The 14,606-nt window shown below is 44.2% G+C and overlaps 1 protein-coding gene across 1 annotated transcript in view; it reads right to left on the bottom strand.

The window, feature by feature from the left end:
• Window positions 1-14,606, bottom strand: part of STK32B (serine/threonine kinase 32B) — a 257,967-nt gene that overhangs the window by 103,167 nt on the left and 140,194 nt on the right. The gene's annotated exons all lie outside the window — the stretch shown is intronic.

The following is a 14,606-nucleotide window of genomic DNA, read 5'->3' as shown; positions in this document are numbered from 1 at the left end:
AGTTTGAACCCATTCCATCTTGTCCTGCTCTCTATGGCAAAAAGAGAACTTTTCTCCATTTTTATGGCAGCCTTTCAAGTATCTGAGGACCTCTATCATATCCCACTTAATCTCCTCTTTTCCAAACTAAACATACCCAGTTCCTTCAGCCTTTGCTCTTATGACTTGCATTCCATCCCTTTGATCTTCCTTGTCGCTCGCCTCTGGATCCTTCCAGTTTCTTTACATCCTTTCTATACACTGGTGACCAAAATTGGGCACAGTACTCCAACTGAGGCCTAAACAGCACTGAGCAGAGCGGTACTGTCACCTCCTGTGACTTGCATGCTATGCCTCTCTTAATGCAACCTAAAGTTGCATTTGCTTTTTTTTGCAACAGCATGACATTGCTGACTCATGTTGAGGTTGTCATCCACCACAACTCCCAGATCCTTCTCAGCAGTGCTGCCTCCAAGCCAGTTTTCCCACATTCAGTATTTGTGCATTTGGTTTTTCTTCCCTAAGTGTAGCACCTTACATTTGTCTTTGTTGAATTTCATTTTGTTGTCTTTAGACCAGTTTTCCAATTTATCGAGATCCCTCTGAATTTTAGCTCTATCTTCCAAAGTACTGGCAACCCTCCCAGCTTTGTGTCATCTGCAAACTTGATCAGTATGCTCTCTATGCCTACATCTAAGTCATTAATACAGATGTTAACAACATTCCCAGAACAGATCCCTGTGGAACCCCACTTGAGATCTCCTTCCAATCCAACATCATTCCATTAATAGTTACTTTTTGTTTGCGGTTGTTTAACCAATTGTGTATCCACTTAACAGTAGTTCTGTTGAGCCCACATTTCTCCAGTTTACTTATCAGAATATCTTTGGGACTGTGTCAAAAGCCTTGCTGAAGTCCAGGTATATTATGTCCACCACATTTCCCATATCTACCAAACCAATTACTCTGTCAAAGAAGGAAATCAAGCTGGTTTGGCATGGTTTGTTCTTGGTAAATCCATGCTGGCTGCTAGAGATTACTCCTTCATCCTCCAGGTATTTGCAAATTGAATGTTTTATACATTGCTCTAGTAGCTTCCCCAGTATCCAAGTCAGGCTGACTGGTTATAGTTTCCTGGCTCCTCCTTTTCCCCCTTTTAAAGGTGGGCACTATGTTAGCCCTTCTCCAGTCTTCCAGGCCCTCTCCTGTCATCCATGAGTTTGGAAATATTATTGACAGTGGCTCCAATGTTTCTTCAGCTAATTCTTTCAGTACCCTTGGGTGAATTGCATCCAACCCTTCTGACTTGAATTCATTCAAATTGGTCAGAAGATCTCTGACATGTTCTTTGTGTAGCCCAATCTGCATCCCTTCCCCTTTATTGTCTATGGTAACTTTGCTAATTGTCTGGTCATATCATTTTTTGGGAGAAGATTGAAGCAAAGCAGGCTTTGAGCAGCTCTGCCTTCTATCATCTTCTGTTACCAGCTCACCTTCTCCATTGAGCAGCGGACACACACCATCCTTTATCGTGAGTTCAATCCTTGAGGGGGCCATTTAGGGATCTGGGGCAAAAATTGGAGATTAGTCCTGCTTTGAGCAGGGGGTTGGACTAGATGACCTCCTGAGGTCCCTTCCAACCCTGATATTCTATGATTCTATCTTTCTTTTTTGTCTGACATATTTGAAGAACCCCTTCCTGTTGTTTCTAACATTTCTTGCCAGTTGTAATTAATTCTTTGCCTTGGCTGTCCTGATTTTGTCCCTACATGCTCACGCTAGTCCCATGATGACAGCTAGTTCCTTGGTGACATGCCCCTCCTTCCATTTCCTGTACGCATCCCTTTTGGTGTTTAGATGGCTAAATAGCTCCTTGTGCAGCCACATTGGCCTCCTGTGGCTCTTCTTATATTTCCTCTGCATCGGAATAGCTTGATATTGAGCCTCTAGTATTACATCTTTTAGGAACTGCCAGCCCCCTTCGACTCATTTTCTTCCTTATTGGTCTTTCCATGACACCTTGCCTACTATTTCTCTGAGTCAGTTGAAATCTGCCTTTCTGAAGTCCAGAATCTGCATCCACAAGTATTACCTTGCAGGATTGGTACCTTTTATCATGTAGGTTATATTCCCCACTCTGTGTATATATCCAGCTCCCATTAAGACATATCTACCCCATATCTTGTATTATGGCCCTGAATTTACACAGCAGAGAAAATAAAACTGGGATTACACTGCCCACCATTACATATGTTCTCCATATATAATGACATTTTATAAAGTGTTAAATTCTCCATGGTCACTGATTGATTTCTGATTAACCCTTTCCAACAAGTGCTTGTGGAAAACTCCAAGGGCCAAATTCTAGTCCGTCTTAAGCACTGTAGATCCAAAGGTTAGCCAGCTAACCCATATAATGTGGTTATTACCTGGACAAAGGGTAATTTCCATGGATTTCTACTTACCATGCCATTGCTATATTTTTTTTCCATCAGAAAACACTGTCAGGAACTCACTGGTTTTAATTTCTGAACAGTGTATTTCTACAAGATGCTGTTTTTTCTCTTCCAAATGGTACAATGATGAACGGCTTATTTATTTTTTAATATAAAATAAGTCTGCTTAGATTTGTCTCTGATGGAGCTACACCAGTTTACACCACCTGAGGATCTGACCCACTGACTACTAAACAACCATAGTAATATGTCTTTGACACATATTGTGTGGTGTGCAATTGTGCATGCTCTCTATGGGACATCTTCAGTACTACAGTATGTTGTCCTCTAATTTCTAAGAGTCCCTAAAAATACGTTACATCTAGAAAATCTGTAGCAAAAATATGAGGCAGGAAAGTCTTTATTAGATTATTTTAATCAAACAGCTTTATACAGTCTCACTTCTATTCCTAGACTCATGCTTTGTGAAATGAGGTACGGCTTAGGGGTTGTCACATATTTAAACTCTTTCCATTCTTTTAGAGCATGATCTTCTGTTGCACTTCTGTGCATCTCCCAAAAGTTTGGTTAACATTTCAATTTTTACATCTCTCTGCATCTGTTATGACTGGAAGTAGAGAGCTTAAACAGGCAGCAGAGCAAGCTGTTGCTCCAGCCTTTGAGGTAGTGTAACAGGCTATACACAACCTAGCTCTTGAAGATCCGAGTAAGGTCTCCTCACACAACCCATCCTCACCAGAGGTCAGATTCTCATCTCACCTACATTGATGTAAATCTGGTGGTAACTCCACCAACATCAACAGAATTACTCTAGATTTATGCCACTGTAGCTGAGGTCTGAGCTGAACGGATCCATGGCCCTGAGGAAGGCTTGTCGGCTCACCTGAAATGTCTGAACCTGTGAACATGCTGGAAGTGGAACAGACACCACAGACTGAATCACGGGATACAGAGAGCAGCCATTCTCATTGGCACTATGTCTCACCTTAAGGGTTTGTGCACAGGCAGAGTCATATTGCACAGAGATACTGGAAAATCATGGATGTGTGTTTTGTGTTTCATATCTAACACCTGCCAACATGCTGTGTCATAGTATCATCATGTCAGGAATTAGGGCCCGCAGCAGAGCTAATCACCGGGCAGTCTCATCAGGATAGCTGGCCTTCAGCAGGCTGCCTGATTGGCCACACCCCCTGATTGGCTGCAGGGGTCAGCAGGCTGGCTCTTAAGCTAGCAGCACCAGCAGCTCACTGGCTTCGCAATGCTCATGCCCACCACTGTGCCTGCTCCTATGTTATCTTGTTTCTCCTGCTCCTGCCTTGCCTCTGCCTGCCTCTGCCTTGAACCCCTCCTTGCCTGATACTCTGCTTGCTCCAGTTCCTGACTTTTGATTTGATCCTTGGCTTTGGCTCCTGACAACTGACTCCAGCTAGATTCTTGGCTCTGGTATCCAGTTCCTGCCCTCCAGTTGACCCTTGGGTCCTGCTTCCAACCACTGACTCTGGTTCTGACCCTAGTCCTCGGGGTCTGATGCTTGCTCCAACCACTAGGCCTGACACCTACTTCAACTACTAGGCTAGACTGCCCTCCTCCTGATCGGCTAGCAGATTGAGAAGCCCTTGAAATTAGGGCCAGGAGTCCTCGGCGCTAGCATGGACCCTACTAAGGCCCCAGCAGGACTGGTGGACACCATTCAAAACCTTTAGGTGCGAATAACACAGAAGGCAGCCCTGCAGGCACAGGTTGCTCTGCTGGCTCCTCCTATTCCACCCTTCCCAGAGCCAAAGATTTCGCGGCCCAACAAATTTAATGGAGACTGGGACAAGTTTCAGGGTTCCTGAACCAATGTCGGCTCCTGTACCTACTATGCCCTCAATCATTTCCCCATGGACCAGGCCTGCGTGGGACTCATCTTAAGTTTGTTGACTGGGGAGGCCTTGGCCAGGGCTTCCCCCTTCCTTTCCTGGAACAGTCCAGCCTCATCTTGCAACAATTAGAGGAATTCATTCAAGCCATGTCCACTATCTTTGATGACCCCCAACCATGTGCAGACCTGTAGGCCTTATGGCATGGAGGCTGACTTATTGGCAAGTATGCTGCTGAGTTTTGTTGTTTGGCTTCCACCGCTGGGTGGAATGAGGGGGCACAATACCACCATTTCCGCCTGGGGTTAAATGAGGATATAAAGGATGAGCTTGCAAAGGTGGAGCCTCTGTCCAGTTGGAACAATCTGATTGAGAGAATCAGTGTTATGAGCATACCTTGATTTTCTTGAGGCTGCCATTCATCCTGCCCACGACAACCCAAATGTGCAGGTCTGCCCTAGCATCAGAGCTCGTGCAAGCCAGCCAGGTTCATCCACACCTCTCCAACTTGGAGAAGCACTGACACCAGGAGTTAGGCTTCTGCTTATATTGTGGGGAACTTAGCCATCTTGCCTTGATGTGTACAGTGAAGACTTGGGTGGAACCAGAGCTGGGAAATGCCAGGTCCCCAGCCCTTGGGAGTGGGTCCAGGCCGAGCTGGTTTTCTCCTCTCACAGATTTGCTGCAAAAGGGAGCCTGGTTTTCCTGGTCCCGGAAGCACAGGCTGCCTTTCATAATTTGAAACAGAAATTCATGAAAGCTCCCACCTTGATCCACCCAGACCCTGCCACACTATTTACAGTGGAGGTAGATGTTTCAAATTTTGTGGTAGGGGCAGTACTTTTCCAACCCACTGCTCCTGCTGATCAGCTTCACTTGTGCACCTTTTATTCGTGAAAACTCACTCCTGCTGAGATGAATTATGACATCCTGGACAAGGAACTGATGGCCATCAAAGCAGTCTTTGAAGAATGGTCCCCTCTTCTGCAGGGTGCTAGGTTCCCAGTCCAAGTTCTGACATAACATAAAACTTGCAATATCTAAAAATGGCCAGGTAATTGAACCAGCTGCAGGCACTCTGTTCCCTCTTCTTTGCAATGATTTGCGTTTGTGGTCACCTACTGGCCAGGGACTAGGAACTGGAAATACTGATGTACTGTCATGAAAGCGTGAATACTACAAACCTGGTGAGGAGATTATGTCCACAATTCTCAAGCCCTCAAACATCATTTCTGGTACCACAGCCTCCACCTTTCAGTTATCTAGCAATCCCCTTGTCATCCAAACCTGTCAGGCCTTAGACCATCATCAAGACTAGTCCTCTATATTCTTCACCTTCCAGGACAAGATCCTACACAATGAGGGACACATCTATGTTCCTGAAAGGGCCACTTGGCTTCAAGTCCTACAGTTCTGCCACAACACTTCTCAGGCCACTTCAGCTATTCCAAGACCCATGACCTGCTTTCCAGGAACTTTTGGTGACCTGTCACAAGCACCTCTGTTGCATCCTATGTAGATTCCTGTGAGCTGTGCGGCTCTGACCGAGACCCCCTGTTCAAGACTGTCTCCTCCAGCCCATACCCAATCCACTTCAGCCTTGGGTCATCATTTTCATGGACTTTATCATGGAATTACCACACTTGCAAGGCCACACAACAGTTCTAGTGGTGGTTGGCCACTTAACCAAGATGGCACATTTTGTTCTACATTGAGTGCTTTCCTCTGCCTATTTGTGAGCAACATCTTTTACCTCCATGGCTTGCCTACAAATGTGGTATCTGACTGGGGATCCCACTTCTACGCCATTTGAGTATCGAGGTCCTGCACTCAAGAGCCTATCATCCTAGCTCCAATGGGCAAGCAGAGTGGGTCAGTGTGGTCCTGGAACAGTACCTACGCTGCTTCCTAAATTACCATCAAGATGATTGGCTGTACCTGATCGTTCATGCTGAGTTTGCTTAAAACAATGCCCATAGGCCTCTACCAAGCAGACTCTCTTCTTTGCTAACTATGGTTTCCATCTTTGTGCTCATCCAGAGATGCCCTTGGAATCATCGCTGCCTGCTGTTACTGAATTCATGGACCACATCCAGCAGGTGAACCAAGAACTCCAGAGGCAGTTAGAAGATACCAAGGTATCCTACAAATGATATGCTGACTGGTCCTACCAGCCAACACCTGGCTTCTGGGTAGGGAATAAGCTGTGGTTGTCTACCTAGAATCTGTGGTGGACTGACCCCTCTGTGAGGACTGACTACAAGTATCTGGGGTCTTTCCAGATTACAAAACAGATTAACCTGGTTAAATTCAAGTTACAGCTACCAGATTCCCTCAAGATTCACCCAGTCTTCCACATCCCTCTTCCAAAATCATTAGTCAAGGATCCCTTCCCACGCTGTACTACTCCTCTCTGCCACCTATAACCATTCGGAGCCAAGAAGAATATGTGCATCGGCAGATTCTAGATTCTTGTTGGGTCCAAGGAAAATTACAATATCTAATTGACTTGAATGGGTTGAACCCTGACATGGGAACCTACAGAACACACCCATGTGTTCCTTTCAGCATGCTTACACTGAGAAACCTGGTCCTGAGGCCCTAGACATACTTCTCAGGGAAAGGGGGAGGTACTATCAGGAGTCATGCCTGGAGCAGAGCTAATATCCTCCTCAGTAAAACTGGCCGACAGCAAGCTGATTAATTGGCCATGCTGCCTGATTGGCTGCAGGGGCCAGCAGGCTGGTTCTTAAGCCAGGAGCATCAGAAGCTTGCGGGCTTCTCAATGCTCCTGCTCACCACTGTGCCTGCTCCTGTGTTACCTTGTTCCTCCTTCTCCTGCCTTACCTTATTCCTTCTTCTCCTGCTTTGGCAGCTTTCCCGTTTGCTCCAGTTCCTGACCTCCAGTTTGACACTTGGGTCCAGCTTCTGACTACTGACTCTGACCCACTCCAACCACTAGGTTAGACCACATTCGTCCTGGTTGGCTGAAACATCATTAGCCATGACTATAGACATTTTTCCTGCATAGTCACTACTTGACTGAGACCTGAGTGTCTGGCACCTCTCTCAGGGCCTGAGTGATAGGGTTCTGGTAACAGTTGTTCTGACCTTGTGCAGTACGACAGCACTGCCTGAGACTTTTTAGAGCAGAATGTATGAGGTCAGCATGGATGAGAGATGTGTACCTATCACATGAAGGAACAACTGAGAATTCCTACCAGTCGAAGGCCTCTTACTCTGGCAACCCATGCCACTCCCCATCAGCACCTGCTTAAGCTACCTACCTTTGTGTTAAGAAACAAGAAGTAGGAGTTCCTCCAACTGTACCAAGTAGCTGGAGTATTATAAGACCAACCTATCTGCCAGAGTTCTGAATAGAACTCTATGTAGCAACTCCTAAACTCCAATGGATTTTCTTTTGAGAGTGAAAATGTCTTTCCTCCCCTGACACTTTCCCTTCTACAAATCAAATATCCTTTTTAAAACAAATGAAGTATTCCCTTTTAACTCCTTTTCATTTGACATTTCATGTTACTAATGATTTTGATTTATTGTTGTAAGAATTCGAGTTGACAGGAAATGAAATACCAGTCACCTGAAAAACAAATCTTTGAGAAAAAGTTATGCAGGTTTGGGAGAAGGGGGAAGGGCACCTGGCAAATCAGCCAAGTGGAGATTAGCTTTTTCACGTAAGCACTGTAATTTTACTTCAGAAAACTTCTTATCTGCTCAACGGCAAATGACATACCAAAAAATGCTGATTGATTCTGAAGTAAATCAGAGGCTGGTTTTGACTTTTATGTTTACCGGGTAGCTGGGGAATACCTTTCTGTATGAATTACAGGCTTGTGCTAATAATGACTGCCACATTACTGAGGGATTGTAAAACCACATTTTAATCTACACAGAAATGAAAGCATAAATGGCTTATAGCTGATTGCTTTGTCTGGGTTCAAAAATCACACAAAAAAGGAAATGGTAGCATAAAGCTGTTATAGAAAATAATTCTAATTACAGAACTATGTTCTGCTTGCTTGAAGAAAAGTTTTAATGCATTATAATCAGCTTTCTCTGAATTAAAATAAAGTATAATGCCTTTAGCAACAGTGAATTGGTTTCACTTTTGGGGTATTTTCAGACTGGATGATAAATCATGTCTTGAGCAAACCCATAGAAACCAAACTAAACAAAACATTAGCCACGGAGAATTGGTTTAATGGTTTGGCATTTTTCAGACTGGAAGATAAATCAGATGTTGAGCAAAATCACAGAAACAAAACTAAACACTTTATAAATTAGTTAATATCTGATTTCAGATTTGAATACACATATTATTGCACATTAAGGTAAAGACTCCAAGTTATTCTGACTCATTTATATTCCATATTCTTTGTGTTAACTCCAAATAATTTTTAGTTTTAAGTCCCACCAGCTGAGGAACCTACCAGACTCCTGGTTTCGCTTTATTTATTTCCTGGGAAAGGTGGGGAACTCCATTAAGATGGAGTTAAGGTTGAGAATATGTATTAGTAATTGAAGGATAAAAACCATTTCAGGGATGCTGTAATTTTCCCCAAACCAAGCATTATAAACCCAGGTAATTCAGTCAAGATTGCCCTCAAAGAAATCCAAATGTGTTAAGGAAAGAAGTGCACAGTTCAGGCACGCAAACAATCTTAATTCTGCCTTGCCATGACACCATACAAAAATATATAATTATGATTAAGGCATAATACTGTTTGTGGTCCCCAATTAAATTAAACTAAATCTAAAAAATAAATCAATTTTTTTCATAGTTTTTCTCCTCCAGGCATCACTGCAGGTCAGAAATATTTTTAGGAGCAACCTTAAATTGTTTTTGTTTTTTATTTTAGTTGCTGAGGACAGATTCACTGGTACCCCAGAGCAACACAAAGCAGACAGAGAGCACCAGCCAGTTAAACTGGGATTACAGTTACTTTGCATCACAGCACATCTTTTAGAAAAATAGCCAATCTTGACTTAAAAATGGTCTGTGATGGTGAATCCAACATGACCCTTGTTAAGTTGTTCCAGTGGTTAATTACTTTCACTGTTAAAAATTTACACCTTATTTCCAGTCTGAATTTGTCTAGCTTCTACTTCTAGCCCATGCCTTACGTTACACCTTTCTCTGCTAGATTGAAGAGCCCATTATTAAATGTTTGTTCCCCATATAGCTACTTACTGATGTAATCAAGTCGCCCCCTTAATCTTCTCTTTGTTAAGATAAACTTGAGCTCTTTGAGTCTATCATGAAACTCAAATAGCATAAGTATACAAGAATGTTTAAAATTACAAGATGCTACCCATGTGTTTCTTAGGTTATAGATAAACTATATGATCTTCTATTGTATTATTTGGATGAGAGTATATGATTGTGTAATTAAAAATACTGTATCATAATGCACATGAAAAAGGAGATATAATTAATGTTGTATCTCCAGCCTTAATGTTGCCATTTCCTGACAAGACTGCCTTGCTCTAAAATCTTGACATTCTCTTAATGTAGTTTCTTTATTGAATATGCTAGGCTATGATAATAGCATCAAAACAACAAATGGACTAAAGGCAAAGAGAATTACTAAAAAGCCAATAATAATTGTTGGCCTTATGTAGCAATTTATACTTGGTGAAGTGCTGGATGGATAAGAGCTAATTAGACCACATTAGCTCTGTGAAACAGGTAATCTACAGTATTATTATTCCATGTTATAAAACTAAGACTGAGACACTAGATGCTTAAGTGATTTTCCCAAAGACATACAGCAAGTCAAGGCAGAGCCAGGATCAGTACTCCACAGCTGCTTATCCCAGATCTGTTGTCTAACCACTAGATGATTCTGCTTCTCTGAAATGTAATAGTTTGGAAAGTGAGGGCCAGATTATCCTGTCCCACAAAAGAGCAACACAAGCATGGGTTCAGAGGGAGGAACTCTCAGCTAGGAGCCCCAGGTAGCATTCCTTTCCACTGGGGTCTGTCCCCAATGAAACAGGCTCAGGGACCGACCCCAAACTTCCAGGGATTTTTTGCGGGCCAACACTAACCATGAGGAGGACCTGTGCCTATAAAGTGGCTCTAGCCCCTGCAGCATGGCTCTATTTCGTAGGGACACTACCTGGCTTTAGCTGCCCCGTACTCTCTTATCCCCTCCCAGCTGGAGTCTACAGAAAAGATTATACAGCCCTAATTGCTCCTGAACTCCCTGACTCAAATGCCCCACATCCATCTCATGAGGTGCTCTTCAATGTCTTAGCATGGATATACATCCAGATTTATTAACAATTCAGTGAGAGGGAAGGCTCGGTTGTAGGGTTGCCCTCATAACCCTCCTGCCAGTGATGTTGGCAGCATAAAGGGCTGGGTCCTCACTTTCTAGGGTTTTTTCTAACACATACAAAACTCCAGTTCGATCCCCCACTCAACTACCTGGGAACTTGTATCCATCTATCTTACTCTGGGTGCCATTGATAGACAATTTATTCTCCACTTGCAAGCACAGTGACCAGATTTTAAACAGGAAAACTTTACTGGGGAGAAGGAAAGGAAATGACAGGGTAAACTTAACAACAACTACTAACGTCTGCCACTGTTACCCCAAGGTCACAGTTCTAGCCTGTGAGGTTTTTACCCACAAAAGCTTATGCTCAAATAAACCGGTTAGTCTTTAAGGTGCCACTGGACTCCTTGTTGCTTTTGTGGATACAGACTAACACGGCTACCCCCTGATACTTGAGTCCTAGCCTTTGCGCATCCCCATATAAGAGCCATGAGTTGCTGATGCAGCACAGTCACCTTTCCAGTTCTCCACTCAGTTACTTGGTCAGAAAGTCCCAAGGAAAACCTTCATCTGACTGCCTGCTCTGAAGCTATGCTATCTGACCCGCTAAGGTGACATTCTGTGGTGATGCTGGATCGGGGAGGCATCACACGAGTTCTTAGGTAGATGAAGACTGGGGCTTATAACTAAGGCTATGTTTTAGTCATGGGTATTTTTACTAAAGTCATGGACAGGTCACGGGCAGTAAACAAAAATTCACGGCCGTGACCTGTCCATGACTTGTACTATATACCCCTGACTAAGACTTGAGTGCTTGGGGGGGGGGGCGGGAACAGCCCAGGGGCATGTTCAGGAGGGGTGCCACAGATGCTTTGTGGGGACATGCAGTGGCACGTGTCCTGGGACCCACACAGGTGCTCCGGGGCCTGGCAGTCTCCGCATGGCTCCTGGAAGTGGCCAGCATGTCCCTGCAGCCCCTAGGCAGAGGCGTAGCCAGGGGGGTTCTGCGCTCTGCCCCTGCCCCGAGTGCCCACTCCACAGCTCCCATTGGCAGGGAACCATGGCCAATGAGTACTGTGGGGGCAGCGCCTGTGGGTGGAGGCAGCACATGGAGTCGGATATGCTGTCCACTTTTGGGGAGCCCCCAGAGGTAAGTGTCGTCCAGAGCCCTCACCCCCTCCCATACCCCACGCCTCAGCCCTGAGCCCCCTCCCACACCCAAACTCCTGCTGCGGGCGGGGAGGGCGCATGCTCAGGTGGCCCCCTGGCCAGCTGCACTGGCTGCTGCAGAAGCCAAGGAGGTCCCAAAAAGTCACGGAATCAGTGACAGACTCGCAGCCTTACTTATAACCCCTCAGATATTTTGCCTCCATAGCTGGAGCAGCTGCTCCCTGTATACGCAGCCTTCAGTAATGCTGCTCCCCATTCAGCACTGTTAGTGGGTCATACTCCACTCCATCCTTTGCCTGGGATTGTAGCTGTCACCTAGATGCGGCTGGTGGCCTGGGACTGCTACTTTGTTCCGCTCATAGACTATCTCTCATCTGGAACTGGCTCTGTTGTTCTGCTCCACCTGGAGACCTCAGCTGGGGGCCAGATCAGCTGCTCTGCACTGCTCACAAGAAACTGTTGGTCTCAATTCAGCGATATTAGAAAGGGAACAATAGTATATGGGATCCTACACAGAGTCACCACCACCAGGGTGTCCCTTCCAACAAGGCAGAACTACAGACTCTTTCTTCCACTCTTTGGCTCTCTCCAAGGCCTCTTTCCCAACCTCAGCAAACATAAGCCTTAATCAGGGTGACGCAGAGCCCAGTCATTGTCCAGGCCTTGCTCAGTTGGTTCCCAACAGGGTGATCTCCAAAATATTGGCCCCAAGTACAAAACTTGGGCAAAGTACACCCCAGTGTTCTTAACTATCCACAGTAAATATGTAGATGAGGCACTGCCTTGATCAACTGACTCCCCTTGCTCTGTAGCAGATGACAGCAAAGAACACAAGCTGATATGTAAATGAGGTACTGCAGAGAACACAGTTGATATTTAAATGAGGCACTGCCTCACTCAGTCACCCTTGTTCTCCAGCAGAGAGCTCACTCAGTTACTTCCCTTCCCTCATAGGCTTCAGCCCACAGGGCTAACCCCTGTATGAAAAAGGAGTCAATGCATGTGATGCTCAGATTGTGATTCTAGAGCTTCATGTCTCAGTGGAGTTGATATGGGGACTTGCTTGTTCCAGTAAGTTCTGCTTTGTGAGTGTGGGTACGGGATTTGAGAGAGTCATTGTAAAATTAAAACTGCAACCATTTTAGTCTGAAAGTAAATAACACAGAATGTTTTTATGATAATGGGTGACATTTGCTCAAACATTCTAAAACTATTTGTCTTCAGGCCTGGAAAATTTCAGGCAAATAGGTAAAAGTTACAAGCAAAAAGAGGAATTTAGACTAGAAACCATAGTCCAACATAAATACTCTTGGTTGCTATGCTACAATAATGTTTTCTGTTATGCTATAATAATGTTTTCTGTTGTGTCTGAAGACTATGTACACATACTCTTTCTGCAAGTGATCCCTCCCAAAAGTGCTCTCTGATAATTTGTTTTTCCGGAGTCTAATTATTTACTCTCCTGGCTCAGCTGCCAGAGATAGACCCACATACTTGCAGACTTAATGGCATAGATCTGTGGATGAAAAGCATGCAATTTTCTCACATATTAGCAGGCCAATAATATAGTAAAACTTGCAAATGAATGCAAATTAATCCACACCTCAGTCTCTTTCTCTGTACAACCTTTTAGCAGACTCAGATGCAATCAATTCAAAGCTCATTTTAATTGTACAGCTTTCATGCTGGGTACTATGGTGAGGTTTACCAAAAGTTCAGCTAGTCCTTATGCTCACAATCCTGTGTCAATTTCAATCTCCATCAACTTATTTTTTCCAAATGCTTTTCCAAATATTTTTTTCCTTTCTCATTTTGGTGAGAAGATTAAATAAAACACCAGTTCCTGTGCTGTATATAACAATCCTTATGAGAGGTGCCCCGTAGCTATACATGATAACCACATTCAAATTACATGAAAAACAGTACACTGAAACAGCACTGGGATTTACTGATCGCCTCAGCTGAACCCGGACATGACATGTCAGTCAACTCATGGTGCAGATGTACTGTGGCTAGATCTGTGAATAGATGTGGATAGATTCATCATACTTTAAAAACTATTCTGCAAGTTCTTCATTATCATTTCATGTTATCTCCACTGCTTATTTATATCACTTTAGCTGTACATGGCACTATAGCAGTAGTAATTATCATATGTATACAGCCAGTGAGCAAGGAACCCCATGTGCTACTTGGCACAAACACACAAAATGCAACTAAAGCAAGGGAGAAGTCAGAGGTTTTTACCCCTAAGCATGTGGGTACCCCAAGACACAGACTGTATATGGAGACCTTTCAGAAAGGTGGGATTTCAGGAGTGATATGAAGGAAGAGAAAGTATGGTTAGGAAATATGATGAGATAATTTCCCAAGTTTGGGAGTCAGCTGAAAAAAGGGTCAGGGCCTAGTCTTTAGCTCATGTAACTTGACAGCTCCAAGGATCTGGCTTCCTAAGCCAGAAGCATGTAACAGACAAAAGCAGCATTTAGGAAAGGGACTTGGGCAGACATATGTATGTTGCATCCTGGGGATTCAGGATAGTCATTTTAGGATAGTCCCTAAACATGTATTCTAGGATGGGGAATTTTGCCTGGTTGCTAAGCAGTTTTTGAGACCAGACCTGGCATGTTGTGCTCCCACCATACACTGTGCTGCTGTAACATATTGGCAACAAGTTACACTGACTGATGTGTGCAAAGCACTTAATGCGTTGCTGTCAATGGCTGTCGTGCTCCTAAGGAGCTGCTTCCCAAGATTCTCTGTCTTCCTGAGAGAGGACAAGGGGCCCAGCCACCCTGAAAAGCCAAAGTGAATACCAGGGAAAGCATTGAGGT

Source organism: Chelonia mydas, chromosome 4 (genome assembly GCF_015237465.2).
Source record: "Chelonia mydas isolate rCheMyd1 chromosome 4, rCheMyd1.pri.v2, whole genome shotgun sequence".
NCBI lineage: Eukaryota > Metazoa > Chordata > Testudines > Cheloniidae > Chelonia > Chelonia mydas.
This window is presented reverse-complemented; position numbering and strand designations above follow the sequence as displayed.